This window comes from Mastomys coucha, unplaced genomic scaffold (genome assembly GCF_008632895.1).
Source record: "Mastomys coucha isolate ucsf_1 unplaced genomic scaffold, UCSF_Mcou_1 pScaffold15, whole genome shotgun sequence".
Lineage (NCBI taxonomy): Eukaryota > Metazoa > Chordata > Mammalia > Rodentia > Muridae > Mastomys > Mastomys coucha.
Genome location: NW_022196897.1, coordinates 103124375 through 103137811, shown reverse-complemented (window position 1 = coordinate 103137811; position 13437 = coordinate 103124375). Strand labels below are relative to the sequence as shown.

Genomic DNA, 13437 nt, shown 5'->3' with positions numbered 1-13437 from the left:
GTCCGAGGATGAAGACACATTATCATATCTGCCTGGTCAGAGCCTGGCAAAGATGGATGTTATGGATGAATGAACTAAGCCCCATTCAGAGCCTCCCAGATGTGGCTGTCCTTATAAGATAAGCTGCTCAGGATAGGGTCATGGGGGGAGGCTCTGCGTTTTATTGGACCCCGGTTTTCTCAATAAAGTAAGAATTTTGACAATGACAGGAAATCAATAATATCTATTCTTAGTGATTTCTTAGCTTAGGGCTAACAAATTAAAAAACAAAGTCTGTTGGGTTAGTCTGGGGAAGGTGTCCAATTTACCTCTCACCCTGGTGCAGCAGCTTGCCAGATGGGCTCTGGAGCTCTTTGAGCCTAGAACCACAGTTTATCTGGCATGACTCTGTGACCTAACCCCCTGGCTGGATTCCACTCTATCCTGTTACATCATTGTGACTAATTTTTTCTTGAAAATATGTTTTTTGCTTCAAGCATGTGCTGACTGGCTTGGGCTTGCAAGCGCTGTCCTGGATTGAGGTAGTGATGTTGGGGTCCTATCTAAATAGCTAGGGAGATATTTAGTTGGGGCTTCTTTGAGGAAGGAATGGCTCAGTGTTCTAAACAGAACATTCTGTTCTTAAATAGAAATTCCACACAGAGCCGATCTCAGCAAGAACCATATGACGACAGGAGTCGGATTCTCATACCGTGTAATTTTGCTGGAATTCACCACGGTTCGTGTAGTAACTTAACGCTGACCTTATGTTTCTTTCCATGATGACAGCCTACAGTCTCCTGTTCAGATGCTGGCAGGAGAAGCAAGTTGGCTGAACAGTATAGGATGGAAGTTTGTAAATGGAAGGAAAGCCCAGCCAAGATCGGAGAAACCCAGAAAGTGCTTTCAGAGTGGAATGTCAAATGTTCCCAAATCAGGGTAGACTGAGCTCACAAAGGTTGTCTAGAGAGCACCAATTTGTACCAAAAATCAACAGCTGCCATCTAGCTGTGTGAGACAGAGAGAGGCCACACATGCTCTACCATTGTGTTCCATCCCTGTGCTGAGTGAGGTTGCTCACAATTACATCCCTAGGCCTATGCACTAGCTGATGCACCTTCACATCACTGAACGGAGATCCATGGACCACCACACAGCCTAGATCAGGTCTCCAACTCCCACCCCAGCAGCGCTGGGATGCTTCCTGGCTTCGCCAGCTTCACTCTGACAGCAGTGGCCATATCACCTAGGAGCTTGAGAAAGAAGCCGATTCTCAGTTCTAACAAAGATTTATCTGTCTTCTGAGAGAGAGGGACAACCATCTACTCTAACACAGCATTCTTTTTTTGTCCAAGATTCCCATGCAGGCTAATTATTCCAGAATCATGAATCTAGACCCGCAGCTATCCTGCAGATCAAATATTTATGTTACAACTTTTAACAGTAGCAAAATTACAGTTATGAAGTATTAGTGAAATATTTTATGGCTGGGGGTCACCACAACATGAGGGAACTGTATTGAAGGGTTGAAGCATTGGGAGGTTGAAAAACACAGCTCTAGATTGTCTCTTTCTAACTCAAAGCTGTCAATCAGCTCCCTAGTATATTCACCTGGTAGCACTTGACTTTCTAGGACAACTAAGCCAATTGATTCTAAGAAGGGCATTTTGAAAGTTTTCCAGGTGAGTCTGCAGCTTGAGCTGATTGCCATTGTGACCCCATCATCAGAGCTTCAGTGAGCTACTGTTCAGTCTAGACACACATTCTAACTTATGACTTTAGAATCTGCGATGGTTTCTACTTTTCCACAGCCTAAGACCAAACAATTCTCTAACGTGTCCTCAAGTGCAGATCAGGAGAGAAAACACCCGTATCTGGCATCTGCTTTATTCAGGAGCCCATCCCTTCAGTTCCACTCGGGATTCAGCTCAGCTTGACTGTAGGGAGCTTGTCATGATCTCTTCTTTTTCATTAGCAAGCCCCATTGACCTCTTTGGTTTTTCCAGGACCCCAATCTTTGGAGCCAGCTACGTGGATTTAGGTGGGCAGCCAGGTCCAGCTGGTGTCAGTGCTGATTATGAGCCCCAAGGCTTGAGCTAGGCAGGGGCAAGAGGAGAGTGGACAGGAGGAGGATTTGAACACAGTGTAGGTAGGGTATACTTCTTCCATTGGACACATACCAGTAAGTTTCAAAGAAGTTGACAGGCAGCTTTGCTAGGGACAAAAGAGGGCAGAAAAGTCTCCAGCCTGTTTCCTATGTTAGGTTGTTAGACTGTGAATTAGCTGTCCTCTGCCCAGTGGTCAGCCCTGAAAACATACATACAGGCAGCATCATACCCACCAAGTGGGTTATCTTTAGGTGTGTATGTATGTGTGTGTGCCTATGTATATAAGCGTACAATAACAATTAGTGAAAAAGGGGGCCATGGATTTGAAGGAAGCCAAGGAAGGGTGTTTGGCATATGGGAGGGTTTAGAGGGAGGAAAGGGAAAGGAGAAATATTGTAATTATTTCATAATCTCAAAAATAAAAAAAATGAAGAAATGACCTTGACTTAAAGAAATCAACAATAAGCCGGGCGTGGTGGCGCACGCCTTTAATCCCAGCACTTGGTGGGCAGAGGCAGGCGGATTTCTGAGTTTGAGGCCAGCCTGGTCTACAGGGTGAGCTCCAGGACAGCCAGGGCTATACAGAGAAACCCTGTCTCGAAAAACCAAAAAAAAAAAAAAAAAAAAAAAAAAAAAAAAAAAAAAAAGAAATCAGCAATGAAAACAAACTACCCCCACAACAAAGAAATCTTTGTGTTCTCTTTGTTTCAAAGTAAAATCTCATTCTTAAAAGCCACCTAGCTTAACATAACGTCCAGTTCAGCCATTTCCTTACAGAAGTCATTTAAGTTGGGGATTGGGGCTCAGGGGAGTGGAGGGAGAGGAGACAACTAAAAACTGAGTAAGTGTGGAAAACCATGGTAGACCTGTTACTTTGTATGCTAGGTGAAAAGCAAATGAAGAAAAGCCATGCAGATGCCTTCTGCATCATGATGAACCATATTCCATAAAACTATAATCAAAAATAAATCCCTCCTTAAAATAGTTCTTGTCACCAGGCATAGTGTCTCTTGCCTTCAACCCTAGTGTGCCAGACGCAGAGGCAGGCTGATCTCTGTGAGTCCCAGGACAGCTTAGTGTACATAGTTCCAGCCAGCTGAGCTATGCAGTGGCAATTTACTACAGAAAAAGAAAGAGAAATTAAACAAATAGAAATGTTGCAGCAGGTAAAAAGCCCACATAGCTTTAGTTCTTAATCAGTTACAAGTTACTGTGATGAAACACCCCAACAAGAGCTACTTAAGCAAGGGAGGCTTATGTTGGCTCACAGCTCTGGGGCACAGTCTATCAGGGTGTGGTAGTCATGAGCGCAGGATCCTGACGCAGCTGGTCATATTACATCTACTGCAAAGAAACAGGGGGAGATGGGTGTTAGTGTTTAATGCACCTTCTCCTTCTTATTCCATTCAAGGCCCCAGCCCAGACGATGGAGGGTGCTACTCAGTTAGGGTGTGTCTTCACAGTTTAGTTACTCCAATGTAGATGATTCCTCACAGGGGTGCCCAGAGAATTGTCCTATGTGATTCTAGGTCCCATCAAGTTGACAATCAATGCTGACACCCCATAAGTATGGACACTACAGAGGGACGAAGACACACATTTTTGTTTTAAAAACTGTCCATTCATTTTCTAATATGCTAACGTTGTCCCTCTTGTTAATATCCAAAGAATTGGGATAGACCAGATGAAATGGAGGCTGGGTGCATTTGGGGAAGAAACTCTTTGGTTTTGTGGGACTATGATCTTTGTATAAAGCTTGGCTCTTTTCCTAGCTCTGCCCTATCTTCTATCCATGGGAGACATTTTTTATGGCTTCTTGGCTGCAGAACACACACACACACACCCATACCCCCCCCCACACACACACTCCAAGCCTCCTAGGCATGAATATCTGCAGACTTTGCTAAGGTAGCTGCAGCCTAGGCCTGCTGAGGGGTGTGGGGAATGTCAGACCCACTTCTTAGCTGGTTCTCAGTTTATTTCCACAACCACAGTGAGCCCTGGAAACCTCGATTGAAGGATCAGATGGCTGAATTAGATATGCTCATGTTTACGTATAAGGTACAGACTCTGCAAAGTCACTCCTGCTTGCTGTAGAGCGTTGAGATTCTAGAACACTCCACCAAAGCTTGAAGACCAGCTCTTCTCGACCACCTGCTCACAAGTCTTGTCAACTACCTGATAGCATTACCCTGAACAAGGAAAGTATGTCCTCAGTTGAGGAGGGACAATTTTGAGGCAGAAGAGTTAGGATGTGTTCATTCAGAAGAAATCAGGAACACAAAAGCTGCTGATGGAAAAGGGGCTCTAGTGCAGCATCTCCAGAGCTCAGCTGTACATACTAGCTCAAGTATGCTCCCCTTTTCCTGCCCATCAGACAGCCAAATTGGAGGTCCCTTGTTTTCTTCCTCAAATGGAATTCCTGGACCAATACTCCATTGCTTTATTTCAGAATGTCATCATCTCTTGGTTATTCCGGTCTTTGGACTCCTTATCCAATAATGATGGGTTCTTGCTGGCTCCCACATGGTCGGTGGTGGCTTCCTACTAAGGACTCCTGAAGCTCTTGCCAGGACTATTCTCTGACACATTCTGAGACTGGAAATATTAGGCCCTCAGGGTCTTCAACATGTAACCCTCTGTCAGCTTTATCTCAAGTTTTGACACACACCCTCTTCCTGATGGGATCTGGGGACGGAAAAGTATCTCAAGGGGTTATCCCAGTCTACCTGCAGTATACAAGCTGGACAGTGCTGGAGATGTCTGACAGCATCAGATTTTAAAAAAGAAACATCTGCAGCTTGTCCCGGATGCTGTCAATCCATGGCTATTACCCAGTTTGAAGCATCTATCTGAGTCGAATCCCTCTAGGTGAAAGGTGAGTGTCTGTTTCTGTGTTTAGGGAGAGTGCTTGGAAGTTGCCTTTGTTTTATTTTTCCGTGTTATTTGAAGCAGACACAAGGACCACTCAGGGAAGGTGGGAGTCAGAGAATGGGTTTTATATTTAGTTGATTTTTGTGGGGGGAGTAATACCTTTCAGAATCTGTGATTGAAAACAGCATGGCACTCACAGCCTCTGCTTTGGAAGGACCCGCTGATTCACGGCAGAACATATTATGGATGCTTTCCTTGAGTACACATTAGCTTAGTAAGGGGGATCAGGTCTCAGCCTTCTGTGGGTACCTGTTACCACTTTCCGAACACTCTGTGCCCATCTACAGGTTTAGAAGATAGGGGAAAATTCAGGCTAGGTGGAGGTAGGGCACCAGGTCTTGGCTACACCGCCACGTTCCGCGTTGGTGTCAGGAGCCTGTAGCAACAGTGGCATGATGACAACAGCCATCTTCCCGAGTCACTTGCCAACTTATAAAAACTCTACTTCAAGTCCCCCCCAGTCATTCCCTTTCTTGTGTTACTGGAATCTTTATTCATTTAAATCATGCACAACAGACATTAGTAGCCCTGCATGGGTTTTGTCTCTTGCTTCTGAGCTGTGCTGTGACCAGTAGCTCATGGATACCTATGGGTGCCCATCAATCCAGGCAAGCCAGACAGTGGCCCCCTGGTATGGCATCCTGGCAGCAGTAGAGGAAAACCGTTCTTGCTCGGTGATGTTCTACTGTGGTGATGTTGCCTGGTGGTCAGCCCTGGGCAATTTTCCATCATCTTCAGCCACAGCCTCATCTTCTCCAGGGGAATCTCCACCATGGAGGAAGTCAGGCTTGTTCCTCAAGTTCTCTTTAGACCTAGACGACTCTTCATAGTTGTCTTTTATTCCCATGTAGCAATAATTCCTTGCGGATATTTAAGAAGTGCTTGCAGTAAACCTTTGCTCATACTGTTGTATCATTTCTGTCTCCTGATGGCACTCTGATTTCTGCTTCCTTTTATGCATATCATCTTTTTATATCTTAACAGTGTAGGTGTTACCACTAGCGCCACTTAACAGATGAATAAACTGAGGCTGAAGTTGTAGACAGCTCTGGGATTTAAATCTGAGTTCTGATTTCTTGGTGAAATTAGCAAATATCTTTGAGTTGGGCTGGCTGTTTTCTTAGCTACCTTGGTTTCTTTTCTTTCTGTTTTAATATTTTTGTTTTGTTTTGTGGAAAATATCTAAAATTAAAATATCAGCTTCATAGACAAAAATATCCTAAAAGCAAGATGGTTAACGTTACTATTTAAGGTGTGTGGTAGGGAGGGCAAAGTTAGTCCTGGTGAAGGCTACTGCCTTCATGCGAACTGCCTGTTGTCTGCTGTCTTCCTGCTGATGCATTATAGATCTTAGGATCCCCACTTTCTTTTTTTCCTGGTAGTAGAATCCACTGCCAACCCTTTACTTTTTATGTTTAAATTTAAAAATTTCCCACAAAAGATATGCTTCAGGGAGCGGGATCACATGAGTGTATATAAGATGTGTATGACTCCTGGGCTGACTTAAGAGAAAGTAGTTCTTTTAAGTCAGCTTTCCCAGCTGAAACCAAATGTCAGAACATTTTGACATGAAAAAGTCAAACTGATTCAGTGGAACCTTGTATTTCTTCTGATAAAGAAGGAAATTCAGGTTGTCAGGGAGCAGGATGAGCAACTTGAACCCTCTTTCATTCAGTCCCCTGGTCATTCTGTCCACATGCTGAATGAGCGTCTTAGGGCCATTAAGAGGGTAGAGCCAAACACTCCAGTCCCCTTCGGGGATGTCCAGACCCCTGGCTACCGCATCTGTGGTCAACAAACGATATCCCTGAATCCGTGCTGCAGAAGTGAAAGATCATGGCGGCTCATCTACTTTGCCTTTGCCTTCCATGGATGACCAACATTCTCTTTATGTATAAAATGGGAGGTTTTGTTTCCAGATAGTTCCAGAACCTCTGAGGAAGGAGCTGCAAATGGTATATATATAAGGATGTTCAAGAATTTGAATGAAGACATTTATGTGGGCATGGTGGCATGTGCCTCAGATACTCAGTAGGCTGAGGCAACAGGAATGTTTGAACCATCGCCACCCAACAGTCCGCCTGGCTTATATATCTTCATTCGCTTTCCCTAGTCCTAATGAGTGTGAAGTTTCTGGACTCTCTCTGACAACCACCAAATGTTGCTCAGTTTACAGTCAAGTCTGTGGATCTCAGAATCTGAAAGTGCTGGGTGTGTCTTTCTATGGCGATGGTAGAAATAGGCTTTCCCTCTTGTTATGTGTTCTCCATCACACAGGATCCTGGGTAACAATCTCTGGAGATTGGCACCTTTTCAATTACACCTCAGCCTGACATTGGCCTTCATGATGTTGACCTAGAGCAGCCAGGAGCCCCAGCCTCACATTACCCTGTAATATCCTGACTGTGGGAGGCATGAGGCTTTCTGGTTTTACAACTTGGCTTCCTCATGGTTAACAGTTACGGTGATAAGTCCTGTCTTTGAAAGTTGTTTCGAGCAGCGAGAAGACCAGAGCAAGCCTACCCAGCACAATTTCCCATTCTTGGGACCCTCCCCCCCTTTTTGGGTTATATGAGATTTCCCTTGAAGAATGAATGCCAGTATAGGGCCTTGAAAACATTATTTTCCATTGAAAAGAATCTGGCTTGCTGCTTGTGAAAACCTGTATCTGTACTTGGGTGATGAAGGGCCCCCTGTGTAGAGAACAGCAACTTAACCTGGGTTGGAAAGAGATTAAAATCTAATTGAAGAATATACCCTAGTAAACAAGCAACCAAGGCTTGGCCAACCACAGCAGCTGCACTGCTAACCAACTTCAGGCTTAAAGATGCCCAAATAAGGCAAGTGCCAACTGTACCAACTGGGTAAACCTCTGTATGTCTTAGTTTATTTCTTATTTTTTGGCCGTAAATTCAGCCCACAGTCATTATAGGAAGGGACATTCTGAACCACCATCTGTCTAGAGTGCTGCCTGGGCTTGGGATTCTAGAACATTTCTTATTCCGCAGATGAACTTTGTTAAATTTAACGTGTGTTTTTACAGCATTATTAAAACTGCAGTATCGGAGTAGCCATCACCATGAGGCAAAAGCACAGAGTGTAGTCATAATTCCAGTAGAGAATTGATACTTTTAAAAAAAAATTCAAGGAGCTGGGAGAGGTGATATTTGTCAAAGCATTTGCTGTACAAGTGTGAGGATATGAATTTGATCCCCTAAGAGCCACATTAAAAAAAAAGCTATAACTTAGATGTATCTGCTGTCTCAGCACTGGGAAGGCAGAGACAAGAAGATCCTGAGGGATTCCTGGTCAGTCAGTCCAGCCAGACTGGCAAGACTGGCAAGCCTGGCAAGCCTCACGTTCACTAGCAGACTCTGCCTTAAAGAACAAGACGGTGTGTGATTGAAGAACACAGTTGATGCCAACTTCTGGTGAGTGCACAACACACACACACACACACACACACACACACAATCTTTTTGTTGGTACAGAATGACTCAGTAATTAGAGGTAGTCAAAATGATATCCAAATTTTCTATAGGTAACTATATTGTGTATTTGGTAATTCATTAAAAATGTGCAAATTCTATTAGGTGTCTGCCATCACCATCACCTCATTTTGTGACAGGGTATCTCCCTGGATGGAGCTTGCCAAGTAAGCTAGGGTGGCTACCAGAGAACCTTGGGGGATCTGCCTGTTTCTGCTTCCCCAGTGCTGGGATTGCAACCACGTGACATGATGCTTGGCTTTGTTTTAGATAGGTTCTGGAGATTGAACTCAGGCCATTGTGTTTGCAAGGCAAGTGTTTCACTCAGCTGTTTCTCCTGCCCTACCTTTTTTTTCTGTTGGTTTTTTGTTGTTGTTCCAATTTACTCTTCTAGGTCAGCTGTTCATTTGACTCCTTGGAGATCACCTGAGCCTTGACCATGGGACTTCCATATCCAAAATATGGCTGATCTTGACCCTCTCATTGCCCAAGTTTAAATCCAAACAAAATTCCCTTCTGTCTGATCTCAGATTTACGATTGTTCTGGGAAATGTCACAGAAGCAGAGGCGGTGTTATTACACTAAAAATAGTCGTCAGAAACAGAGTCATGCAGAAAGCTTCTGGGGATTTGGCTCTAAAAGCTCTCATGATGTCTGGTGACAGGTTCATTTGAGGTCCAAATGATGAAACATTACTTAGAGGTAGAAATGAATGACTCTATCTAATGGAGTTCACATGTGAGTTAACACTCCTCTTCTGCTTCGTGTTGTCCACCCCTCTTTTGACCATGGGCACAACATACTGGGAAGATGGCTGTCAAGGGTCACGTTTTCTTCCAGTTGCGAATGGATATTGAGCTTAAGCCTGCTTGGATTACAGGGGGCTTAAAGTATACAGACATTTGTGAGTGTGAACATTTGAGTCTGGGCACCCTTTTATCTGTTCTGGCACACGTGGGACGCTTAGCTGCTGCTCACTGTTGCAAGGCCCACAGAAGAAACCCAAAGCAAAGCTGTGTGTTTCTAGAGTCTGACTGTTTGGAGGGCAGAAACAATCACATGCAAAAATAAGAGAGCATAGCAAGGGAAACACCAAGGGTCTCGTGCTGTGAGGCATGGGAATCTGAGACGGATAGTTTATAAAGACTCCTAGAAGGCAGTGGTGCGACTTTGGGATTTGAAATTCTCTCTTTGATGCTATTTTACATTTGGAAATCTATTTCTAAAGCAATTAGAAGAATATTCATTCAACTTACAAACCTTAAAAAGGAATGGTGCTGTGTGTATGTGTGTGTGTGTGTGTGTGTGTGTGTGTGTGTTTGTATGACAAGCTCTCACTCTGTTACCTTGGCTGGCCTTGAACTCACTATGTAGCTCATGTTGACCTTGACCATGAAGGGGGTCCTTCTGTCTCTGCCCCTGGAGTGCTAGGACTATGAGTATACTCCACAGCACCAGCTAAGGTTTATTTTAAATAAATATTCTCTCTATTTGGGATTTTAAAATTATAAGGTCTGAGAGAAGGAACCTATCTTTTCTCAGGAGGTTAGCTAACTGTTGTAACACTAGACCAGTAAATCCACAAGGGAAAAAAAAAACCCAAAAACAAAACAAAAAAAAAAAACAAAACAAAACAAAAAAAAAACAAAACAAAACCCAAAAACCAAAAACCAAAAACCATAGGCCTGTCTGGTTCTTGTGATTTTACCGTGTGTAGCATGGTCCTTACAAAGCAGTGACTATCTGCCTCCGATTTGGTCAAAGGAATCATGTCATGAATGAGACCTGTGTTTGCTGAGATGGAGGACAGTTTGAACAGGGACACTGACATGAGAAGTAGATTGACTAGAATAGGGGTCCCTGGCTAGGATGTGGTACAAGGAATATAGCATAGGCATAGAAAGGCCAGGCTGCAGATGAATAAGGGCCTATTAGACAAGATGGAATTTCACGAGTGGGAAAATAATAGTGATTTCAGAAAAAAAAATACCTTATGAGGTTAGTAAAAAGTGAGTTGGCATGGTGGAGAGGCTACTTACATTTTTTGTTGTTTGTTTGTTTGTTTGTTTTTTGAAATTAATGGGGCATAGAGCCAGATGATAAAAATTGACCTTCAAAAAAAATCTTCAAAGCCATTCAAAGAGACAGATGCTAAAACCCAGTGGCAGGATAGGAAGACAGTGGAGAAGGGGACGCGGGAAGTCTAGATGGGAAGACTGAAAGAGATGAGCTGGTACTGATGCTAAGGGGTCTTTGAGAAGGAAGCTGGTTTTGATGGAAAGGAAGGTGCCTGGCTCAGCTCCTGCTTAGAGCAGTGAACAGACAAAAATCTGAGTTTATATAAGGTGGGAGAGGAGAAAGGTTATGTCAGACACATCCAAGAGGCTCTCATCAGGTGGCAACAGCAGCTCAAGACCCAGAAATGTGGAGAGAGAGAGAGGGACAGAGTTCCTTGAGGTAAAAACATGGGCAGTAGCTGGTCAGTCTGGATGCAAGCCATCCCATGAGCACCCTGGCCATTTCCTATTTGGTGTTGCACCTTCAGCCTGAAGTATTGTAACTAATTGGAACATTTTAGAACCACTGTAAGAAGTATTGGTTTCTGGTCTGCTTTGCAATTAGTCTGTGGCAATACAAGAACATCAAAAGCAGGCATCGGAAGTCCTCACCTGAAAATGATGGTTCTAGTGCAGGATTAGCTCTTTCTCCTTAGCAACATTGACCCTGCTTTATCAAAACCTTGAAGAAGTTTTAAACTTCTTGGTTGGACTTATGGAAGCCCTTTTTTTTTATGATCTCTCTAGACGTTCTATCAAGGAGATGTTGGCAGTCTTTACTCATTGGGTTCTTAAAGACTAGAGGCTGCCAGAATATTTCCTTTTCTTTACCAGGCTTAGAAAGGCCACCGACATAGAAAGGCCAGGCTGTAGATGGTTTTGAATGAGTGCCTGTTTGACAAGATGGACAGAAGAGAGATACAGAGTTTCAGAGTGGGAAAATAGTGAATGGTAAATGCTTTCAGAAAAAAAAAAAAACCTTACGAGGTTATTAAGAAGTGAGTTGGCATGGCAGAGAGGCTGCTTATGGTTTTTTTTTTTTTTTAAATTAATAAGGCATAGACCCAGATGGTAAAAGTTGAAAACTTCAAAGCCATTCAAAGAGACAGATTCTAAGACACAGTGGCAGGATAGGAATACAGGGAGGGAGGAAGTCTTCATCTTTTCCTTTTCCTTCCAGACTTTGAGAAGAGCTTGTGAGAGTGTTTTGTGTGCCAGTCATCCGCATAGATATGGGTAGATACGGTGGTCCCTTTTTAGCAGGTAGGTTGGTACACAGAATGATGTTGACAAAATGGGTAACTTCAAATGCTCAGCCCAGAGAAGGAAAGTCCGTTTGTTCTTCTTCTAGGGCTGGTGTCTCAGCCTTCTGCCTGGCACCCAGCAAGTTGGGAGGGCTTTGCTGGCTCATTTTTTGAAGGGTTTCTTTGTGAAAAGACAAAACCAAGTTTATTTTCTCTCTCCACCCTTTCTCTTTTTAATCTCTTAGCCTTTTATTTTCTTTGCCAGAGAGTAGATTCAGAACTCAAAGTCCTTAGACAGTCTTGAATGTGGCATCTAGCCCTAGGGCCTGCTTGTCCCGTCTGCTTCTGGATTTATACTACTGTGGATACCCTGGCTTCCCGCTGCTGAATACCATGTGATGTTTGCAGCCTGCTTTTGGCTCTAGGCCCTGGGAAGACTTTGGTACTATGCTGAGAGCTGTGCTAGGTAGTTGCTTCTCTGGTCCAGCCTTCTTCCTGGCCATTGTACTTTGTTCTTTTTTTTTCAACTTCTCTCTACCGTGAATACCATTGGAAGGTCTACATGGTTGCACTATACATAGTTGCTATAGCATTAATTAGAAAGCAGGATTGCATGATACTATGTACTCTTTAAGTTAGAGAGACCCCCCAAGAATGGAGTGGGAAGAAGAGGGCAGTAGAAAGCATTGAGGGCAGGGGCTGGAGAGAGCTTAGGATCCAGTCGGGGATCTCCACTTGGGTAAAGCTGGAACCTGGCTAGGCTGCAGAAGAGGACTCAGGACACTTCCAAGTAAAGCAAAGTTGGCCTGGTTTTTAAGAAGACACAGGGAGAGTGACTGCTTCAGATTTAAATACTGGCATTGTTAGAGAGGGAGCAAGAGAGTAAGTGACTGAGAGATTGGAAGAGAGACTTATGAAAATGTAAACACTCATCCAAGGTAGGATGTGACCTTCTTGAGAGAAAATTGTATCTAAGTGTCCTAGCAATCGCTCTATCTAGAGAGCACCTACTTGTCAATCATCTAGCTATTGTCTTTGAAGGCTTCTATCTTTTGTCTTGATTTTGCTAGTGCTGCTGAAGTAGCTTCCAACTCTCAGTCAGCAGAAACTTAACCAGATTCTAGACTGTGTTAGTTACTTTACTGTTTAACCAGATTCTAGACTGTGTCAGTTACTTTACTGTTGCGGTGGTATGACATCATTCCAAGGCAACTTATGAAACCCAGAGTTTATTTTGGCTTAGTTTCAAAAGGTTAAATGATGATGGGAGAAACATAACAGCAAGCAGCAGGCAGCAGAAAGGAGGCAGGATCAGAAAGCTAAGCACTCATGTCTTGAAGCAGGAAGCCAGATCACTGGGAATGGTGAGATGCTTTGAAACCTCAAACCCAACCCTAGTGATGTCCTTCCTCCAGAAAGACCACCCTTCCCAGACCTTCCCAAACAGCACCACCAACTGGGTAACAGGGGCCTGTGGGGGACATTCTCATTCAATTAGTAAAATGCTTCTTTCCAACTTCTGCTCCCTTAATTTCCACCTCTTTATATCCTGCCTCAGTATCTTCCTTCTTAAATTAATTCAGAGTTCCCTAACTGAGTATTTCCTGTAATGCTCTTGGGTGAATTA

General features: G+C 43.6%; 1 long non-coding RNA gene across 1 annotated transcript in view; it reads left to right on the top strand.

Moving 5' to 3' along the window:
- Nucleotides 1-628: 628 nt before the first annotated feature.
- The window catches only part of LOC116092324, a 28389-nt gene continuing 15580 nt past the window's right edge, over nt 629-13437 (top strand). The window contains exon 1 of the long non-coding RNA XR_004119206.1: nt 629-718. This is a non-coding gene — a long non-coding RNA (uncharacterized LOC116092324). The remainder of the gene's footprint in view (nt 719-13437) is intronic.